Source organism: Triturus cristatus, chromosome 1_1 (genome assembly GCF_964204655.1).
Source record: "Triturus cristatus chromosome 1_1, aTriCri1.1, whole genome shotgun sequence".
Lineage (NCBI taxonomy): Eukaryota > Metazoa > Chordata > Amphibia > Caudata > Salamandridae > Triturus > Triturus cristatus.
The window spans coordinates 1,149,856,531-1,149,875,738 of record NC_140579.1 but is presented as its reverse complement, the minus strand read 5'-3'; positions in this window follow the sequence as shown (position 1 = coordinate 1,149,875,738).

Below are 19,208 nucleotides of genomic sequence, written 5' to 3'. Positions count from 1 at the left end.
CCCGTCCTGCAAGCCAGCTGAGGGTTCGGGCGCTGGAGACAGGGGTCCATCGGGGCCCAGGGAGGCTCGCCCCGGCCTGGCTGCTTTCAGAAGCAGGGACCGGGCCGGTGAGCTGGAGTGGCTGGCTTTATCTGCTACGCTGGCGGACCGTAGCTTTCTGCCCACCCCTAGTTTAGAGAAGTACAGTAGTGTTTGTGTAGTATAGGGGGTCATGTTTTAGGGTTTAGGGTAGTGCAGTGGTGTTTGGGCAGTGGAGGGGGTCATGCTGGGGTAGTGTTTTAGGGTTTAGGGTAGTGCAGTGGTGTTTGTGTTGTGTCGGGGTTTGTGCTGGGGTAGTGTTTTAGTGTTTCGAGTAGTGCAATGGTGTTTGTGTAGTGTAGGGGGTCGTGCTTTGGTAGTGTTTTAGGGTTTAGGGTAGTGCAGTGGTGTTTGTGTTGTGTCGGGGTTTGTGCTGGGGTAGTGTTTTAGGGTTTAGAGTAGTGCAGTTGTATTGGGGTAGTGTAGTGGGTAGTGTTTTAGGGTTTAGGGTAGCGCAGTGGTGTTTGTGTAGTGTAGGGGGTAGTGCTGGGGGTAGTGTCTTAGGCTTTAGTGTGGTGCAGTCGTTTTTGGGTAGTGTAGGGGGTCATGCTGGGGGTAGTGTTTTAGGGTTTAGTGTAGTGCAGTGGTGTTTGTGTAGTGTAGGGGGTCGTGCTAGGGATAGATTTAGGTTTAAGGGTAGTGGAGTTGTGTTTCGGTAGTGTAGGGAGTCATGCTGGGGATAGTGTTTTAGGGTTTGGGGTTGTGCAGTGGTCTTTGGGTAGTGTAGGGGGTCATGCTGGGGGTAGTGTTTTAGGGTTTAGAGTAATGCAGTGGTGTTTGAGTAGTGTAGAGGGTCGTGCTGAGAATAGTGTTTTATGGTTTAGGGTGGTGCAGTTTTACTTGGGAAGTGTAGGGGTCGTGCTGTGGGTGTTTTATGGTTTTGTGTAGTGCAGTGGTGTTTTTTGTAGTGTAGGGGGTCATGCTAGGTGTAGATGTAGGGTTTAGGGTAGTGGAGTGGTGTTTGGGTAGTGTAATGAGTCGTGCTGGTGCTAGTGTTTTAGGGTTTAGGGTAGTGCAGTGGCGTTTGGATAGTGCTGAGGGTCGTGCTGTTGGTAGTGTTTTAGGGTTTAAGGTAGTGCAGTGGTGTTTGTGTAGTGTAGGGGGTCATGCTGAGGGTAGATTTAGGGTTTAAGTTAGGGCAGTGGTGTTTGGGTAGTGTAGGGGGTCATGCTGGGAGTAGATATAGGGTTTAGGGTAGCGCAGTGGTGCTTGGGTAGTATAGGGGGTTGTGCTGGGGGTACTGTTTTAGGGTTTAAGGTAGTGCAGTGGTGTTTGAGTAGTGTAGGGGGTAGTGTTTTAGGGTTTAGGGTAGTCCAGTGGTGTTTGTGTAGTGTAGGGGGTCATGCTGGGGGTAGTGTTTTCGGGTTTAGAGTAGTGCAGTAGTGTTTGTGTAGTTTAGGGGGTCATGTTTTAGAGTTTAGGGTAGTGCAGTGGTGTTTGGATAGTGTAGGGGGTCGTGCTGGGGTAGTGTTTTAGGGTTTAGGGTAGTGCAGTAGTGTTTGTGTAGTGTAGGGGGTCGTGCTGGGGGTAAGGATTTTCAGAGTTTAGGGTAGTGCAGTGGTGTTTGAGTAGTGGTGTGGTGTTGGGGGTAGTGCTGGGAGTAGTGTTTTAGGGTTTAGGGTAGTACAGTGGTGTTTGTGTAGTGTAGGGGGTCATGCTGGGGTAGTGTTTTAGGGTTTAGGGTAGTGTAGTTGTGTTTGTGTAGTGGTGGGAAGTGATTTAGGGTGTAGGGTAGTGCAGTTGTGTTTGTGTAGTGTAGTGGGTCATGTTTTAGCATTTAGGGTAGTGCAGTGGTGTTTGGGTAGCGTAGGGGGTAGTGCTTGGGGTAGTGTTTTAGGGTAGCGCAGTTGTGTTTGGGGAGTGTAGGGGGTCGTCTTTTATGTTTTAGGATAGCGCAGTGGTGTTTGGGTAGTGTAGTGGGTCCTGCTGGGGTAGTGGTTTAGGGTCTATGGTAGCGTAGTGGTGTTTGGGTAGTGTAGGGGGTCTTGGTGGGGGTAGATTTAGGGTTTAGGGCAGTGGTGTTTTTGTAGTGTAGGGGGTCGTGCTGGGGGTAGTGCTATAGGGTTTAGGGTAGTGCAGTGATGTTTGGGTGGTGTGGGTGTCATGCTGGGGTTAGTGTTTTAGGGTTGAGGGCAGGACAGTGGTGTTTGGGTAGTATTGCGGGTCGTGCTATGGGTAGTGTTTTAGGGTCTAGGGCAGCGCAGTGGTGTTTGGGTAGTGTAGGAGGTCATGTGGGTAGTGTTGGGGGTTGTGCTGGGGTAATGGTTTAGGGATTAGGTTAGCGTAGTGGTGTTTGTGTAGTGTAGGGGGTCGTGCAGGGGGTAGATTTAGTGTTTGGGGTAGAGCAGTGGTGTTTGACAGTGTAGAGAGTCGTGCTGGGGGTAGAATTTTAGGGTTTAGGGTAGTTCAATGGTGTTTGTGTAGTATATGGGGTCATGCTGGGGTAGTATTTTAGGGTTTCAGTTAGTGCAGAGGTGTTTGTCTAGTGTAGGGGTTCCTGCTGGGGGTAGATTTTGGGTTTAGGGTAGTGCAGTGTTTTTTGGGTAGTGTAAGGAGTCAATTCAATTCATAAAGCTTTATTCGGAGCTTGACAAAAGTCCATAAAAGCAGATCATACATTGTAAAACATCAATAATATACATAAACTGGTAACAAAAAATAAATCATAAAACTTCATTTATACGACTAAAACAGACAAGTGATTAAAATACAGCAGAATAAAAATTTTAAAAATAATACTAGGCCTTGCCTTGATAGCTTTGAGAAGAAATGTAGCAGTAAAAAAGCAAACATCAGGTGGAGGATTAAATATCAGTTTCATGGCATCTTTAACAGTTCTAACACCACATTTTTTAAAGATAGGTTTTAAAAGATCAATGCGGTAATTACCATATAGTGGGCAGAACAATAAAAAGTGCATAGTGCTTTGAGCAGTAGTGCCATCACAAGGGCAAGGACCAATTGGGTATTTTTTGATATTGGGAAACGCCACTAAATGGTGGGCAATCCCAAAGCGCAGTCTAGTTAGAACGAACCTGTGGGAGGGTCTAGTAACAAAGCTCAGATATGGTTGGTAACCTAACAACTCACAACGGCTGTCATAGAGCATACAGGTGGATAGGTTGCTACTGGCCTTCAAACGTTGCTCGTACTTTAGAGACATACAAACAGATTTCAGTTCACTTTTGGTCAAACTATTGGCAGCATAACAATCCTCATATAAGTTAAGACCATATATTTCCTTGTAACTGCTCATAACAAATTTTACCCAAGGGATCTTTGAATGATTGTCTAGGGACAGACAGTCCTTGATGATGGCTCTATTCAAGGAAGTCTCCTCCTTTGCCCAGATGGCACGCCATAGCAGTAGAGGTCTATGGGCGACAGAGTCCGAAAGATAGTGTATTCCGAGTTCCCTATGCACCAGATGCGTGGATGCTGAAATAGGCAAGCAGAGTAGCCTTTTTAAAAACAGATTTTCCTCCACTTGTAGACTCCCAACCGAAACATGCCCCCAGACACCTGCTCCATAAAGGGCGATTGAAAGACACCTCATCTGGTAGATTTTCAGCATATCCCCAATCCGCCTGTCCCCTATCTTAGAGGCGAACGTGAACACCCCGTGAGCACATTTCGCCATTCTTGCTCTAACGTGGGTGACTTCGCTGGACCAGCTACCTGTCTTGGAGAAGGTGATACCCAGATAGTTAAAAGTATCAACCGTCTGGACCCTATGCCCTTCAATAAAAAAGGGATGCGGTTTTTTACGGCCCTTGCCACATTCCATGACAAATGTCTTTGATTTATTAATCACCAGTTTCCTTTCCCCAATGAACAGGGAAAACCTGTCCATGAGGCGTTGGAGGCCGACAGGGGTCCTGGAAAGAAGAACGGCGTCGTCCGCATATAATAGGACTGGGATGTGGGACTCAAGTATATTTGGGGCATCTGCCGCCACAGTCCTTAAAACAGAGTCAACCTCATTGATAAAAAGTGTGAAAAGCAGGGGAGCAAGCACACACCCCTGCCTAATACCACGCTTAACAGAAAACTTTGGAGTACATTCCCCACCTGGGCCATATCAAACACTAGAACTAAGATTGGCATAGAGTCTGGCCAAGAAATAAACAATACCCTCCGGTGCCCCCATTTCAAGTAGTATCTCCCATAAAATCTTATGGTTAACCATATCGAAGGCACTACTTAAATCTGCAAAGCAGAGGAAAAGGGAACCTTTCTTGGCCATGGTGTATTTCCCTATAAGTAGTTCTAGGTTGAGACACTGTTCTACTGTGCCTCGACCCTTCCTGAATCCATATTGGGAATTAGCCAAGATGTTATTTGTTTCAGCCCATTCTTCTAATCTAACAAGAAGTACCCGGCTCATAATTTTCACGGAGGAATCTAAGAGGGAGATTGGGCGATAGTTCTTAGCATCCCTCTTCTCCCCCTTCTTATAAATAGGAATAATAATGGATTCCTTCCATGTAGACGGGGCACCGTAACTAACAGCAGCGTTAAATACTTTGGTCAGTAACGGGCCCCAGATCTCCGGTTCTTTTTTATAAACATCAACCGGCACCCCGTCAGGCCCCTGAGCCTTCCCTCCTTTGCTTGCGATGATACATTTCTTGACCTCGGTTGGGGAAATATCTAAGGGGATGATTGGCCAGACCCCTCCTCCTATGTCCATATGTTTAGCTGAGTCAAAAATCAAAGAAAAGTGAAGGACCCAACTTTCCGCACTGACGTTTGCCGACAGAACAGGTGTATCCTCGTTCCTTAAAAAAGGGCTGTTGACAGTGGCCCAAAATAGAGAGGAATCAGAGGTTTCGGCGGCCTGGTCTAACTTGTCCCATGCCTCTCGCTTAAGTTCTGCCTTTCTTTCTGATACTGCAGCCCGGTAGATGGCCCTAAGGTGCCTAATAAGGGTTGTATCCCTTTGTTTAGCTGCCAATGCCTCTTTGAGGCTCTTAAGGGCGGCAGTACTGGCATGGTCAAACCACCCCCTATGCCGATTTAGATTGCCCTTAAGTTGCTTGGTAAATTTAGCTTCAATGCAATGATTGATATCAACAAATTTATACAAGATTACATCTGTCAGTTCATTACTCACTAAAATAGCATCAATTTCCTTTAAACAATTTACAATAATGGAGTTAGACAAAAGATCTGCCTTATCCCCCTTCCACCTAATTCTGATTCCATTGGATCGATGTGGTTCAATGTTATCAACAATACATGGTTTAGGGCCTAAATTGGCCTTCCAAAGCACCGTCTCCATGGTCAGGCAGTTATGGTCACTAATTAAGTTGTCTACTACCAAGGGGGCTGAACACCAAGGGTTAAGGCTGGAAGAGGTACAAATAAAGTCAATAACAGTGTTAGCATTCCTACCCTTAAAGGTGGGGAGGATTTCACCAGAAGCGCCCCTCCCGTTCCCCAAGATCTCCATGTCATATGTCATCAGGATTTTGTTTAATGAGTCCCCGTACGGATTATGGGGGAAATGGGCGACTCCCTCACCCCGACAATGTACAAATCCACAGACCCTATGGGCAGAGGATGAACAGGCAGAAGTATTAAAATCCCCCATCCAAATAAAATCAAAAGCAGTATCATTACCCGTTACAATTTTTGCCAAAGCGGCCTCCAAGGCATATACTACCTGTTGCCTAGTGTTATCAAAAACATTATTATAAAAATTAATTAAAAGGATATTTCTATCCTGCTCCTTACAAAGCCATAGAATCTGGGAATGGGCCCCCACCAGGACATGTTTCTTTACAGTAAGTGGAACATCAACAGAAATCAATGTCAGAAGGCCGCCCTTGGCTCTTCCCGAATTTGAAGCCACAGCCGGTAATTGATATGAAACAAAGCCGTTATAATTAATGGGGTCCAGACTCCAGGTTTCCTGAAAGCATATAATATTAAAAAGATTGATAAAGTCAAACCAACCTAAACATTCGTCCTTATGTGATAGTCCCGCGACATTCCAACAGGCAATAAAACACGAGCCAGAATTAGCTGGGTGGATAAGGGTATTCAATGCAGACCTGACCCTTCCAGCATTTACTGGTCTATCGCGATCATGAGCCACAATAGAGTCTAGATGGCTTACACCGATACCAGTGGTAATACTAGTTAATAGCCTAGGGGACGTACTAGAGCTCTTCTTAACCAAAGCCAAGTCCTCGATCCCTACATCATCTGTGAGGGGCTCCAGTCAATCATTGCAATCAAGCCCACTTAATGGTTGGAATCTGTTAAACGTAGGGATAGCAGGGGCAGCACACAAATTCTGAACTCTAGGCCTGCGCCAGTGGTGCTCATCAGCAGGTTGAGTAGCAAGGTCTCTATAGAAGTACCCAAGGGGCCGCAAAGAAATACCCTGATCACTCACAGGGAGAGAAGCGGCTTTGATTAATACTGTAGAGGCAAGTTGAGGGTTGCGAAAATTAATGACTATACAGTCACCTTCACAGGTCTTACGTGATTTGCCAACCCAGTTGGTTCTCCTGGTACTTAGTATATCCCTAGATAGGGCTACAGGGAAGTCACACTGTCGGTGGAGCCAATCCACAGTCTTATTCTTTAATGACGAGTGGGATTCTCCGTTTACAGGATTACCACCAAGCCTCTTAACAAGGGGGACATTCGTCAGAACGGCTACAAAGGGAGCACAAGTAGGTGGCAGGTCCGGTTGAGGGTTACTATGGCTGTAGGTATTTGCATTATGGCCCATCGGTTTCCCTGATTCAGTATTAGGGGGTGGTTTAGAGGAGTCCAGCCGCTGAGATGACATATTGGGGACTACAGACAGGATTCCAGGAGCATTCCCTGGTCTGCAATCAGAACTTCCACTCCCTGTCAACGATACAACGGTATTAGATGAGATTAAAGGTAACTCATCAGGCACCAGGGTATTAGCGATAGTATTCGTTACGGGTCTTGCCTTGAGAAAAGAGTCCAAGATGCCTCCCAATCTGGCTACTTCATCGGTAATTGTAGTGAGTTTGGTCAAAAGGGGTTTAACCAGTATGTCGAACTTGGCATCTATAGCATTAATTATAAAGTCCAATTGCTCTTTATCAAGGATGACCTTTGTTCCATCCGGTGGCACTGGTTGAGCTTGTAGATTTTTCTGCAGAGGGGGGTCGTTTTTCTTAACATGACGATTCCCTCCTCGCTTAGGCTGGGTGGTTTTACTGGTATTCCTGCAAGTGCGTGTTAATCTTTGGCGTCTAGGTACAGGCTGGCTAGGGGTTGGTGTATCAAGGATAGTAGTTTGGCCAGATTCAGGGTCGTTAAGGGGCTCAGGGGAACCACTTTCCAAACTTAAAGTATCCGTTAACACTCCCTCAGTTGTGCAGTCTATAAGATGTAAAGGTGTACTGGGATCCTGATCAAAAGAAGGCTGGGGAGCCGGACAGTTGGGCGGGGAGGAGATCGTACTTTGTGACCCCGGGCGACCTAAAGATCTCCTGCGTTCTTGGTTGATTTTATCAACCATCTTGACCAAGTAGTTGTCCATAGTTGTGGTCGAAGCTGTTGGCTTAGCTTTAGGCATGATAGCCAAGACCAGGGCCTACACCCCGCTACAGGTTTTATTGATACAAACAGCAAACCACGAGCTGTCACCGTATATACCAACCTCTCCCAGATAGATTTGCACGTACGTACGGCCTCCTGGTTAGTTAATTGACACACAGCAATAGCAAGCCAGGACCACCCACAAAAGAGGGGATAACGTTACACAAAAGGCGGTAAACCAGTCTGCGGCCCCCTCCTACCCCTTCCTGTCCCGGACTGTCTCAGACTGTCCGCCCTTTGTCCGGGCTTCGTCCTGGGCGTCCCGCGGCGCGTCCCGCGCTGCGGCACCCAATGATATTAGTATGATAAAAGGGCCAATGGGCGTGGAGGCGGTCCGCGGCTCAGGTGCAGGCAGTCAGGGAGGTATGCACAGGCTCTTGGGAGCCGTAGTCCGTTCCGCGGCCTCTCACCCCCTTGATAGCACAGATATCTCCACGAACAGCTTCTCCCAGAGTATCAGGGCTCCGAATGTCAAACGCCCCCAGCAGCGAAGCGGGACCCGCGCCAGCGGGTTCCGCGAGCAGTTTTCAAGGTTTTGGGCGTGGAGGCGGTCCGCGGCTCAGGTGCGGGCAGTCAGGGAGGTATGCACAGGCTCTTGGGAGCCGTAGTCCGTTCCGCGGCCTCTCACCCCCTTGATAGCAAAGATATCTCCACGAACAGCTTCTCCCAGAGTATCAGGGCTCCGAATGTCAAACGCCCCCAGCAGCGAAGCGGGACCCGCGCCAGCGGGTTCCGCGAGCAGTTTTCAAGGTTTTGGGCGTGGAGGCGGTCCGCGGCTCAGGTGCGGGCAGTCAGGGAGGTATGCACAGGCTCTTGGGAGCCGTAGTCCGTTCCGCGGCCTCTCACCCCCTTGATAGCAAAGATATCTCCACGAACAGCTTCTCCCAGAGTATCAGGGCTCCGAATGTCAAACGCCCCCAGTGTAAGGAGTCATGCTGGGGTAGTGTTTTAGGGTTTAGGGTAGTGCAGTGATGTTTGTGTAGTGTAGGGGGTCGTGCTGGGGGCAGTGTTTTACGGTTTAGGGCAGCCCAGTGGTGTTTGAGTATTGTAGGGGGTCGTGCTGGGAGTAGTGTTTTAGGGTTTAGGGTAGTCCAATGTTGTTTGTGTAGTTTAGTGGGTAGTGTTTTAGGGTTTAGGGTAGAGCATTGGTGTTTGTGTAGTGTAGGGGATTGTGCTGGGGGTAGAGTTTTATGGTTTAGTGTAGCGCAGTGGTGTTTGGGTTGTGTAGAGAGTTGTGCTGGGGTCGTGTTTTAGGGTTTAGAGAAGCGCAGTGATGTTTGGGTAGTGTAGGGGGTCGTGCTGGGGGTAGTGTTTTAGTGTTTAGGGCAGTGCAGTGGTGTTTGGGTGGTGCAGGGGGTCATACTGGGGTAGTGTTTTAGGGTTTAGGGTAGTGCAGTGGTGTTTGGGTAGTGTAGGGGGTCATGCTGGGGATAGATTTAGGGTTTAGGGTAGTGCATTGGTGTTTGGGTGGTGTAGGGGGTCATGCTGGGGGTAGTGTTTTAGGGTATAGGGCAGCGCAGTGGTGTTAGTGTAGTATAGCGGGTTGTGCTGGGGGTAGTATTTTAGGGTTTAGGGCAGCGCAGTTGTGTTTGGGTAGTGTAGGAGGTCATGTGGGTAGTGTTGGGGGTTGTGCTGGGGGTAGTGTTTTGGGGTTTAGGTTAGAGTAGTGGTGTTTGTGTAGTGTAGAGAGTCGTGCAGGGTGTAGATTTAGTGGTTAGGGTAGAGCAGTAGTGTTTGGACAGTGTAGGGAGTTGTGCTGGGGGTAGAGTTTTAGTGTTTAGAATAGTGCAATGGTGTTTGTGTAGTGTAGGGGGTCGTGCTTTGGTAGTGTTTTAGGGTTTAGGGTAGTACAGTGGTGTTTGTGTTGTGTAGGGGTTTGTGCTGGGGTAGTGTTTTAGGGTTTAGAGTAGTGCAGTTGTATTGGGGTAGTGTAGTGGGTAGTGTTTTAGGGTTTAGGGTAGCGCAGTGGTGTTTGTGTAGTGTAGGGGGTAGTGCTGGGGGTAGTGTTTTAGGCTTTAGTGTAGCGCAGTCATTTTCGGGTAGTGTAGGGGGTCATGCTGGGGTAGTGTTTTAGGGTTTAGTGTAGTGCAGTGGTGTTTGTGTAGTGTAGGGGGTCGTGCTAGGGGTAGATTTAGGTTTAAGGGTAGTGGAGTTGTGTTTCGGTAGTGTAGGGAGTCATGCTGGGGATAGTGTTTTAGGGTTTAGGGTTGTGCAGTTGTCCTTGGGTAGTGTAGGGGATCATGCTGGGGGTAGTGTTTTAGGGTTTAGAGTAATGCAGTGGTGTTTGAGTAGTGTAGAGTGTCGTGCTGAGAATAGTGTTTTATGGTTTAGGGTAGTGCAGTTTTACTTGGGTAGTGAAGGGGTCGTGCTGTGGGTGTGTTATGGTTTTGTGTAGTGCAGTGATTTTTTGTAGTGTAGGGGGTCATGCTAGGTGTAGATGTAGTGTTTAGGGTAGTGGAGTGGTGTTTGGGTACTGTAGGGAGTCGTGCTGGTGCTAGTGTTTTAGGGGTTAGGGTAGTGCAGTGGCGTTTGGATAGTGTAGAGGGTCGTGCTGTTGGTAGTGTTTTAGGGTTTAAGGTAGTGCAGTGGTGATTGTGTAGTGTAGGGGGTCATGCTGAGGGTAGATTTAGGGTTTAGGGTAGGGCAGTGGTGTTTGGGTAGTGTAGGGGGTCATGCTGGGGGTAGATTTAGGGTTTAGGGTAGCGCAGTGGTGCTTGGGTAATATAGGGGGTTGTGCTGGGGGTACTGTTTTAGGGTTTAAGGTAGTGCAGTGGTGTTTGAGTAGTGTAGGGGGTAGTCTTTTAGGGTTCAGGGTAGTCCAGTGGTGTTTGTGTAGTGTAGGGGGTCATGCTGGGGGTAGTGTTTTAGGGTTTAGAGTAGTGCAGTAGTGTTTGTGTAGTTTAGGGGATCATGTTTTAGAGTTTAGGGTAGTGCAGTGGTGTTTGGACAGTGTAGGGGGTTGTGCTGGGGTAGTGTTTTAGGGTTTAGGGTAGTGCAGTAGTGTTTGTGTAGTGTAAGGGGTCGTGCTGGGGGTAGGGATTTTTAGAGTTTAGGGTAGTGCAGTGGTGTTTGAGTAGTGGTGTTGGGGGTAGTGCTGGGAGTAGTGTTTTAGGGTTTAGGGTAGTACAGTGGTGTTTGTGTAGTGTAGGGGGTCATGCTGGGGGTAGTGTTTTAGGGTTTAGGGTAGTGTAGTTGTGTTTGTGTAGTGGGGGGAAGTGTTTTAGGGTGTAGGGTAGTGCAGTTGTGTTTGTGTAGTGTAGTGGGTCATGTTTTAGCATTTAGGGTAGTGTAGTGGGGTTTGGGTAGCGTAGGGGGTAGTGCTTGGGGTAGTGTTTTAGGGTAGCGCAGTTGTGTTTTGGGAGTGTAGGGGGTCGTCTTTTATGTTTTAGGATAGTGCAGTGGTGTTTGGGTAGTGTAGTGGGTCCTTCTGGGGTAGTGGTTTAGGGTCTACGGTAGTGTAGTGGTGTTTGGGTAGTGTAGGGGGTCTTGGAGGGGGTAGATTTAGAGTTTAGGGCAGGGCAGAGGTGTTTTTGTAGTGTAGGGGGTCGTGCTGGAGGTAGTGCTATAGGGTTTAGGGTAGTGCAGTGGTGTTTAGGTGGTGTAGGGTGTCATGTTGGGGTTAGTGTTTTAGGGTTGAGGGCAGGACAGTGGTGTTTGGGTAGTATAGCGGGTCATGCTATGGGTAGTGTTTTAGGGTCTAGGGCAGCGCAGTGGTGTTTGGGTAGTGTAGGAGGTCATGTGGGTAGTGTTGGGGGTTGTGCTGGGGTAGTGGTTTAGGGATTAAGTTAGCGTAGTGGTGTTTGTGTAGTGTAGGGGGTCGTGCAGGGGGTAGATTTAGTGTTTGGGGTAGAGCAGTGGTGTTTGGACAGTGTAGAGAGTCGTGCTGGGGGTAGAGTTTTAGTGTTTAGGGTAGTTCAATGGTGTTTGTGTAGTGTAGGGGGTCATGCTGGGGTAGTATTTTAGGGTTTCAGTTAGTGCAGAGGTGTTTGTCTAGTGTAGGGGTTCCTGCTGGGGTAGATTTTGGGTTTAGGGTAGTGCAGTGTTTTTTGGGTAGTGAAGAGAGTCGTGCTGGGGTAGTGTTTTAGGGTTTAGGGTAGTGCAGTGATGTTCGTGTAGAGTAGGGGGTCGTGCTGGGGGCAGTGTTTTACGGTTTAGGGCAGCCCAGTGGTGTTTGAGTAGTGTAGGGAGTCGTGCTGGGAGTAGTGTTTTAGGGTTTAGGGTAGTCCAATGTTGTTTGTGTAGTTTAGTGGGTAGTGTTTTAGGGTTTAGAGTAGAGCATTGGTGTTTGTGTAGTGTAGGGGATTGTGCTGGGGGTAGTGTTTTATGGTTTAGGGTAGCGCAGTGGTGTTTGGGTTGTGTAGAGAGTTGTGCTGGGGTCGTGTTTTAGGGTTTAGGGAAGCGCAGTGATGTTTGAGTAGTGTAGGGGGTTGTGCTGGGGGTAGTGTTTTAGTGTTTAGGGCAGTGCAGTGGTGTGTGGGTGGTGCAGGGGGTCATGCTGGGGGTAGTGTTTTATGGTTTAGGGTAGCGCTGTGGTGTTTGGGCTGTGTAGAGAGTTGTGCTGGGGTCGTGTTTTAGGGTTTAGGGAAGCGCAGTGATGTTTGGGTAGTGTAGGGGGTTGTGCTGGGGGTAGTGTTTTAGTGTTTACGGCAGTGCAGTGGTGTGTGGGTGGTGCAGGGGGTCATGCTGGGGTAGTATTTTAGGGTTTAGGGTAGTGCAGTGGTGTTTGGGTAGTGTAGGGGGTCATGCTGGGGGTAGATTTAGGGTTTAGGGTAGTGCATTGGTGTTTGGGTGGTGTAGGGGGTCATGCTGGGGGTAGTGTTTTAGGGTTTAGGGCAGTGCAGTGGTGTTAGGGTAGTATAGCGGGTTGTGCTGGGGGTAGTATTTTAGGGTTTCGGGCAGCGCAGTGGTGTTTGGGTAGTGTAGGAGGTCATGTGGGTAGAGTTGGGGGTTGTGCTGGGGGTAGTGTTTTGGGGTTTAGGTTAGAGTAGTAGTGTTTGTGTAGTGTAGAGAGTCGTGCAGGGTGTAGATTTAGTGGTTAGGGTAGAGCAGTAGTGTTTGGACAGTGTAGGGAGTTGTGCTGGGGGTAGAATTTTAATGTTTAGAGTGGTGCAATGGTGTATGTGTAGTGTAGGGGGTCGTGCTTTGGTAGAGTTTTAGGGTTTAGGGTAGTACAGTGGTGTTTGTGTTGTGTAGGGGTTTGTGCTGGGGTAGTGTTTTAGGGTTTAGAGTAGTGCAGTTGTATTGGGGTAGTGTAGTGGGTAGTGTTTTAGGGTTTAGGGTAGCGCAGTGGAGTTTGTGTAGTGTAGGGGTAGTGCTGGCAGTAGTGTTTTAGGCTTTAGTGTAGCGCAGTCGTTTTCGGGTAGTGTAGGGAGTCATGCTGGGGGTAGTGTTTTAGGGTTTAGTGTAGTGCAGTGGTGTTTGTGTAGTGTAGGGGGTCGTGCTAGGGGTAGATTTAGGTTTAAGGGTAGTGGAGTTGTGTTTCGGTAGTGTAGGGAGTCATGCTGGGGATAGTGTTTTAGGGTTTAGAGTAATGCAGTGGTGTTTGAGTAGTGTAGAGGGTCGTGCTGAGAATAGTGTTTTATGGTTTAGGGTGGTGCACTTTTACTTGGGTAGTGTAGGGGTCGTGCTGTGGGTGTTTTATGGTTTTGTGTAGTGCAGTGGTGTTTTTTGTAGTGTAGGGGGCATGCTAGGTGTAGATGTAGGGTTTAGGGTAGTAGAGTGGTGTTTGGGTAGTGTAGGGAGTCGTGCTGGTGCTGGTGTTTTAGGTTTTAGGGTAGTGCAGTGGTGTTTGGATAGTGCTGAGGGTCGTGCTGTTGGTAGTGTTTTAGGGTTTAAGGTAGTGCAGTGGTGTTTATGTAGTGTAGGGGGTCATGCTAAGGGTAGATTTAGGGTTTAGGGTAGGGCAGTGGTGTTTGGGTAGTGTAGGGGGTCATGCTGGGAGTAGATTTATTGTTTAGGGTAGCGCAGTGGTGCTTGGGTAGTATAGGGGGTTGTGCTGGGGGTACTGTTTTAGGGTTTAAGGTAGTGCAGTGGTGTTTGAGTAGTGTAGGGGGTAGTGTTTTAGGGTTTAGGGTAGTCCAGTGGTGTTTGTGTGGTGTAGGGGGTCATGCTGGGGGTAGTGTTTTAGGGTTTAGAGTAGTGCAGTAGTGTTTGTGTAGTTTAGAGGGTCATGTTTTAGAGTTTAGGGTAGTGCAGTGGTGTTTGGTCAGTGTAGGGGGTTGTGCTGGGGTAGTGTTTTAGGGTTTAGGGTAGTGCAGTAGTGTTTGTGTAGTGTAGGGGGTCGTGCTGGGGGAAGGGATTTTTAGAGTTTAGGGTAGTGCAGTGGTGTTTGAGTAGTGGTGTAGGGGGTCATGCTGGGGGCAGTGTTTTAGGGTTTAGGGTAGTGTAGTTTTGTTTGTGTAGTGGGGGAAGTGTTTTAGGGTATAGGGTAGTGCAGTTGTGTTTGTGTCGTGTAGTGGGTCATGTTTTAGCATTTAGGGTAGTGCAGTGGTGTTTGGGTAGCGTAGGGGGAAGTGCTTGGGGTAGTGTTTTAGGGAGCGCGGTTGTGTTTGGGGAGTGTAGGGGGTCGTCTTTTATGTTTTAGGATAGTGCAGTGGTGTTTGGGTAGTGTAGTGGGTCCTGCTGGGGTAGTGGTTTTGGGTCTACGGTAGCGTAGTGGTGATTGGGTAGTGTAGGGGGTCTTGGTGGGGGTAGATTTAGGGTTTAGGACAGTGGTGTTTTTGTAGTGTAGAGGGTCGTGCTGGGGGTAGTGCTATAGGGTTTAGGGTAGTGCAGTGGTGTTTGGGTGGTGTGGGGTGTCATGCTGGGATTTGTGTTTTAGGGTTGAGGGCAGGACAGTGGTGTTTGGGTAGTATTGCGGGTCATGCTATGGGTAGTGTTTTAGGGTCTAGGGCAGCGCAGTGGTGTTTGGGTAGTGTAGGAGGTCATGTGGGTAGTGTTGGGGGTTGTGCTGGGGTAGTTGTTTAGGGATTAGGTTAGCGTATCGGTGTTTGTGTAGTGTAGGGGGTCGTGCAGGGGGTAGATTTAGTGTTTGGGGTAGAGCAGTGGTGTTTGACAGTGTAGAGAGTCGTGCTGGCGGTAGAGTTTTAGGGTTTAGGGTAGTTCAATGGTGTTTGTGTAGTGTAGGGGGTCATGCTGGGGTAGTATTTTAGGGTTTCAGTTAGTGCAGAGGTGTTTGTCTAGTGTAGGGGTTCCTGCTGGGGGTAGATTTTGGGATAAGCGTAGTGCAGTGTTTTTTGGGTAGTGTAGGGAGTCGTGCTGGGGTAGTGTTTTAGGGTTTAGGGTAGTGCAGTGATGTTTGTGTAGTGTAGGGGTCGTGCAGGGGGCAGTGTTTTACGGTTTAGGGCAGCCCAGTGGTGTTTGAGTAGTGTAGGGGGTCGTGCTGGGAGTAGTATTTTAGGGTTTAGGGTAGTCCAATGTTGTTTGTGTGGTTTAGTGGGAAGTGTTTTAGGGTTTAGGGTAGAGCATTGGTGTTTGTGTAGTATTGGGGGTAGTTCTGGGGGCAATGTTTTAGGGTCTAGGGTAGTGCAGTGGTGTTTGTGTAGTGTAATGGGTCATGCTGGGGGTAGTGTTTTAGGGTATAGGGTAGTGCAGTGGTGTTTGTGTAGTGTAGGGGTAGATTTAGGGTTTAGGGTATCGCAGTGGTGTTTGTGTACTGTAGGGGGTCGTGCTGTGGGCAGTGTTTTAGGGTTTTGGGTAGTGCAGTGGTGTTTAGGTAGTGCAGGGGGTCGTGCTGAGGGTAGTGTTTTAGGGTTTAGGGTAGTGCAGTGGTGTTTGGGTAGTGTAGGAGGTACTGCTGGGGGTAGTGTTTTAGGGTTTAGGGTAGTGCTGTCGTGTTTGTGTAGTTTAGGGGGTCATGCTGGGGATAGTGTGTTCGGGTTTAGGGTTTAGGGTAGTGCAGTGGTGTTTGGGTAGTGTAGGGGGTACTGCTGGGGGTAGTGTTTTAGGGTTTAGGGTAGTGCGTGGTGTTTGTGTAGTGTAGGGGTCGAGCTGGGGGTAGTGATTTGGGGTTTCGGGCAGTGCAGTGGTGTTTGGGTAGTGTAGGGGGTAGTGCTGGGGGGGTAGATTTAGGGTTTATTGTAGTGCAGTGGTGTATGGGTAGTACAGGGAGTCATGCTGGGGGTAGTGGTTTAGGGTTTAGGGTAGTGCAATAGTGTTTGGGTAGTGTACGTGGTCCTGCTGAGGGTATATTGAGGGTTTAGGGCAGTGCAGTGGTGTTTGGGTAGTGTAGGGGGTCGTGCTGGGGGTAGTGATTTGGGGTTTTGAGCAGTGCAGTGGTGTTTGGGTAGTGTAGGGGGTCATACTGGGGATAGTGTTTTAGGGTTTAGGGAAGTGAAGTTTTGTTTGTGTAGTGTAGGGGGTAGTGCTTGGGGGGTAGATTTAGGGTTTATTGTAGTGCAGTGGTGTTTGGGTAGTACAGGGAGTAATGCTGGGGGTAGTGGTTTAGGGTTTAGGGTAGTGCAATAGTGTTTGGGTAGTGTACGTGGTCCTGCTGGGGGTATATTGAGGGTTTAGGGCAGTGCAGTGGTGTTTGGGTAGTGTAGTGGGTCGTGCTGGGGGTAGTCTTTTAGGGCTTAGGGCAGCGCAGTAGTGTTTGGGAAGGGTAGGGGGTGGTGCAGGGGATATTGTTTTAGGGTTTAGGGTAGTGCAGTGGTGTTTGGGTAGTGTAGGGGGTCCTGCTGGGGGTAGTGTTTTAGGGTTTAGGTCAGAGCAGTGGTGTTTGTGTAGTGTAGGGGTCGAGCTGGGGGTAGTGATTTGGGGTTTAGGGCAGTGCAGTGGTGTTTGGGTAGTGTAGGGGGTCGTGCTGGGGATAGTGTTTTAGGGTTTAGGGAAGTGCAGTTGTGTTTGGGTAGTGTAGGGGTAGTGCTGGGGGGGTAGATTTAGGGTTTATTGTAGTGCAGTGGTGTTTGGGTAGTGCAGGGAGTCATGCTGGGGTAGTGGTTTAGGGTTTAGGGTAGTGCAATATTGGTTGTGTAGTGTATGTGGTCCTGCTGGGGGTATATTGAGGGTTTAGGGCAGTGCAGTGGTGTTTGGGTAGTGTAGGGGGTCATGCTGGGGGTAGTCTTTTAGGGCTTAGGGCAGCGCAGTAGTGTTTGGGTAGGGTAGGAGGTGGTGCAGGGGATATTGTTTTATGGTTTAGGGTAGTGCAGTGGTGTTTGGGTAGTATAGGGAGTCCTGCTGGGGGTAGTGTTTTAGGGTTTAGGGCAGAGCAGTGGTGTTTGGGTAGTGTAGGGGGTCGTGCTGGGGGTAGATTTATGGTTAAGGGTAGTGCAGTGGAGTTTGTGTAGTGTAGGGGTCATGCTGGCGGTAGTGTTTTAGGGTTTAGGGTAATGCAATGGTGTTTGAGTAGTGTAGAGGGTCATACTGGGGTAAGTGTTTTAGGGTTTAGGGTAGTGCAGTGGTATTTGGTTAGTGTAGGGGGTTGTGCCGGGGGCAAAGTTTTAGGGTTTAGGGTAGTGCAGTGGTGTTTGGGTAGTGTAGTGGTCGTGCTGATTGGAGTTTTTTAGGGTATAGGGTAGTGCAGGGGTGTTTGTGTAGTGTAGGGGGTCGTGCTGGGGATAGATTTAGGGTTTGGTGTAGTGCAGTGGTGATTGGGTAGTGTAGGGAGTTGTGCTGAGGGTAGTGATTTAGGGTTTAGGGTAGTGCATTGGTGTTTGTGTAGTGTTGGTGGCCGTGCTGGGGGTAGTGTTTTAGGGTTTAGGGTAGTGCAGTGGTGTTTGTATTGTGCAGGTGATCGTGTTTCGGATAGATTTAGGGATTGGTATAGTGCAGTGGTGATTGGGTAGTGTAGGGAGTTGTGCTGGGGGAAGTGTTTTAGGGTTTAGGGTAGTGCCTTGGTGTTTGTGTAGTGTTGGTGGCCGTGCTGGGGGTAGTGTTTTAGGTTTTAGGGTAGTGCAGTGGTGTTTGAGTAGTGTAGGGGGTCATGCTTGGGTAGTGTTTTAGGGTTTAGGGTATTGCAGTAGTGTGTGTGTAGTGTAGGGGATCGTGTTTCGGATAGATTTAGGGTTTAAGGCAGTGCAGTGGTGTTTTTGTAGTTTAAGGAGTCGATGTGCTGGAATATTGTTTTAGGGTTTAGGGCAGAGAATGTGGTGTTTGGGTAGTGTAGGGGGTCGTGCTGGGGATAGTGTTTTAGGGTTTAGGGAAGCGAAGTTGTGTTTGTTTAGTGTAGGGGGTAGTGCTTGGGGGGTAGATTTAGGGTTTATTGTATTGCAGTGGTGTTTGGGTAGTGCAGGGAGTAATGCTGGGGGTAGTGGTTTAGGGTTTAGGATAGTGCAATAGTGTTTGGTTAGTGTACGTGGTCCTGCTGGGGGTATATTGAGGGTTTAGGGCAGTGCAGTGGTGTTTAGGTAGTGTAGTGGGTCGTGCTGGGGGTAGTCTTTTAGGGCTTAGGGCAGCGCAGTAGTGTTTGGGTAGGGTAGGGGGTGGTGCAGGGGATATTGTTTTAGTGTTTAGGGTAGTGCAGTGGTGTTTGGGTAGTGTAGGGGGTCCTGCTGGGGGTAGTGTTTTAGGGTTTAGGGCAGAGCAGTGGTGTTTGGGTAGTTTAGGGGGTCGTGCTGGGGGTAGATTTATGGTTAAGGGTAGTGCATTGGAGTTTGTGTAGTGTAGGGGTCATGCTGGCGGTAGTGTTTTAGGGTTTAGGGTAATGCAATGGTGTTTGAGTAGTGTAGAGGGTCATACTGGGGTAAGTGTTTTAGGGTTTAGGGTAGTGCAGTGGTGTTTGGGTAGTGTAGTGGTCGTGCTGAGGGTAGTTTTTTAGGGTATAGGGTAGTGCAGCGGTGTTTGTGTAGTGTAGGGGGTCGTGCTTGGGATAGATTTAGGGTTTGGTGTAGTGCAGTGGTGATTGGGTAGTGTAGGGAGTTGTGCTGGGGGTAGTGTTTTAAGGTTTAGGGTAGTGCATTGGTGTGTGTGTAGTGTTGGTGGCCGTGCTGGGGGTAGTGTTTTAGGGTTTAGGGTAGTGCAGTGGTTTTTTTGTAGTGTAGGGAGTTGATGTGGTGGGGTAGTGTTTTACGGTTTAGGGCAGAGAAAGTGGTGTTTGGGTAGTGCAGGGGGTTCTGCTGGGGGTAGTGTTTTAGGGTTTAAGGCAGTGCAGTGGTGTTTGTGTAGTGTAGGGGGTCGTGCTGGGGATAGTGTTTTAGGGTTTAGTGAAGTGCAGTTGTGTTTGGGTAGTGTAGGTGGTAGTGCTTGGGGGTAGATTTAGGGTTTATTGCAGTGCAGAGGTGTTTGGGTGGTGCAGGGAGTCATGCTGGGGGTAGTGGTTTAGGGTTTAGGGTAGTGCAATAGCGTTTGGGTAGTGTAGGGGGTCCTGCTGGGGATAGTGTTTTAGGGTTCAGGGCAGTGCAGTGATGTTAGTGTAGGGTAGGGGGTGGTGCAGGGGATATTGTTTTAGGGTTTAGGGTAGTGCAGTGGTGTTTGGGTGGTGTAGGGGGTCCTGCTGGGGATAGTGTTTTAGGGTTTAGGGCAGAGCAGTGGTGTTTGGGTAGTGTAGGGGGTCGTGCTTGGGGTAGATTTATGGTTAAGGGTAGTGCAGTTGAGTT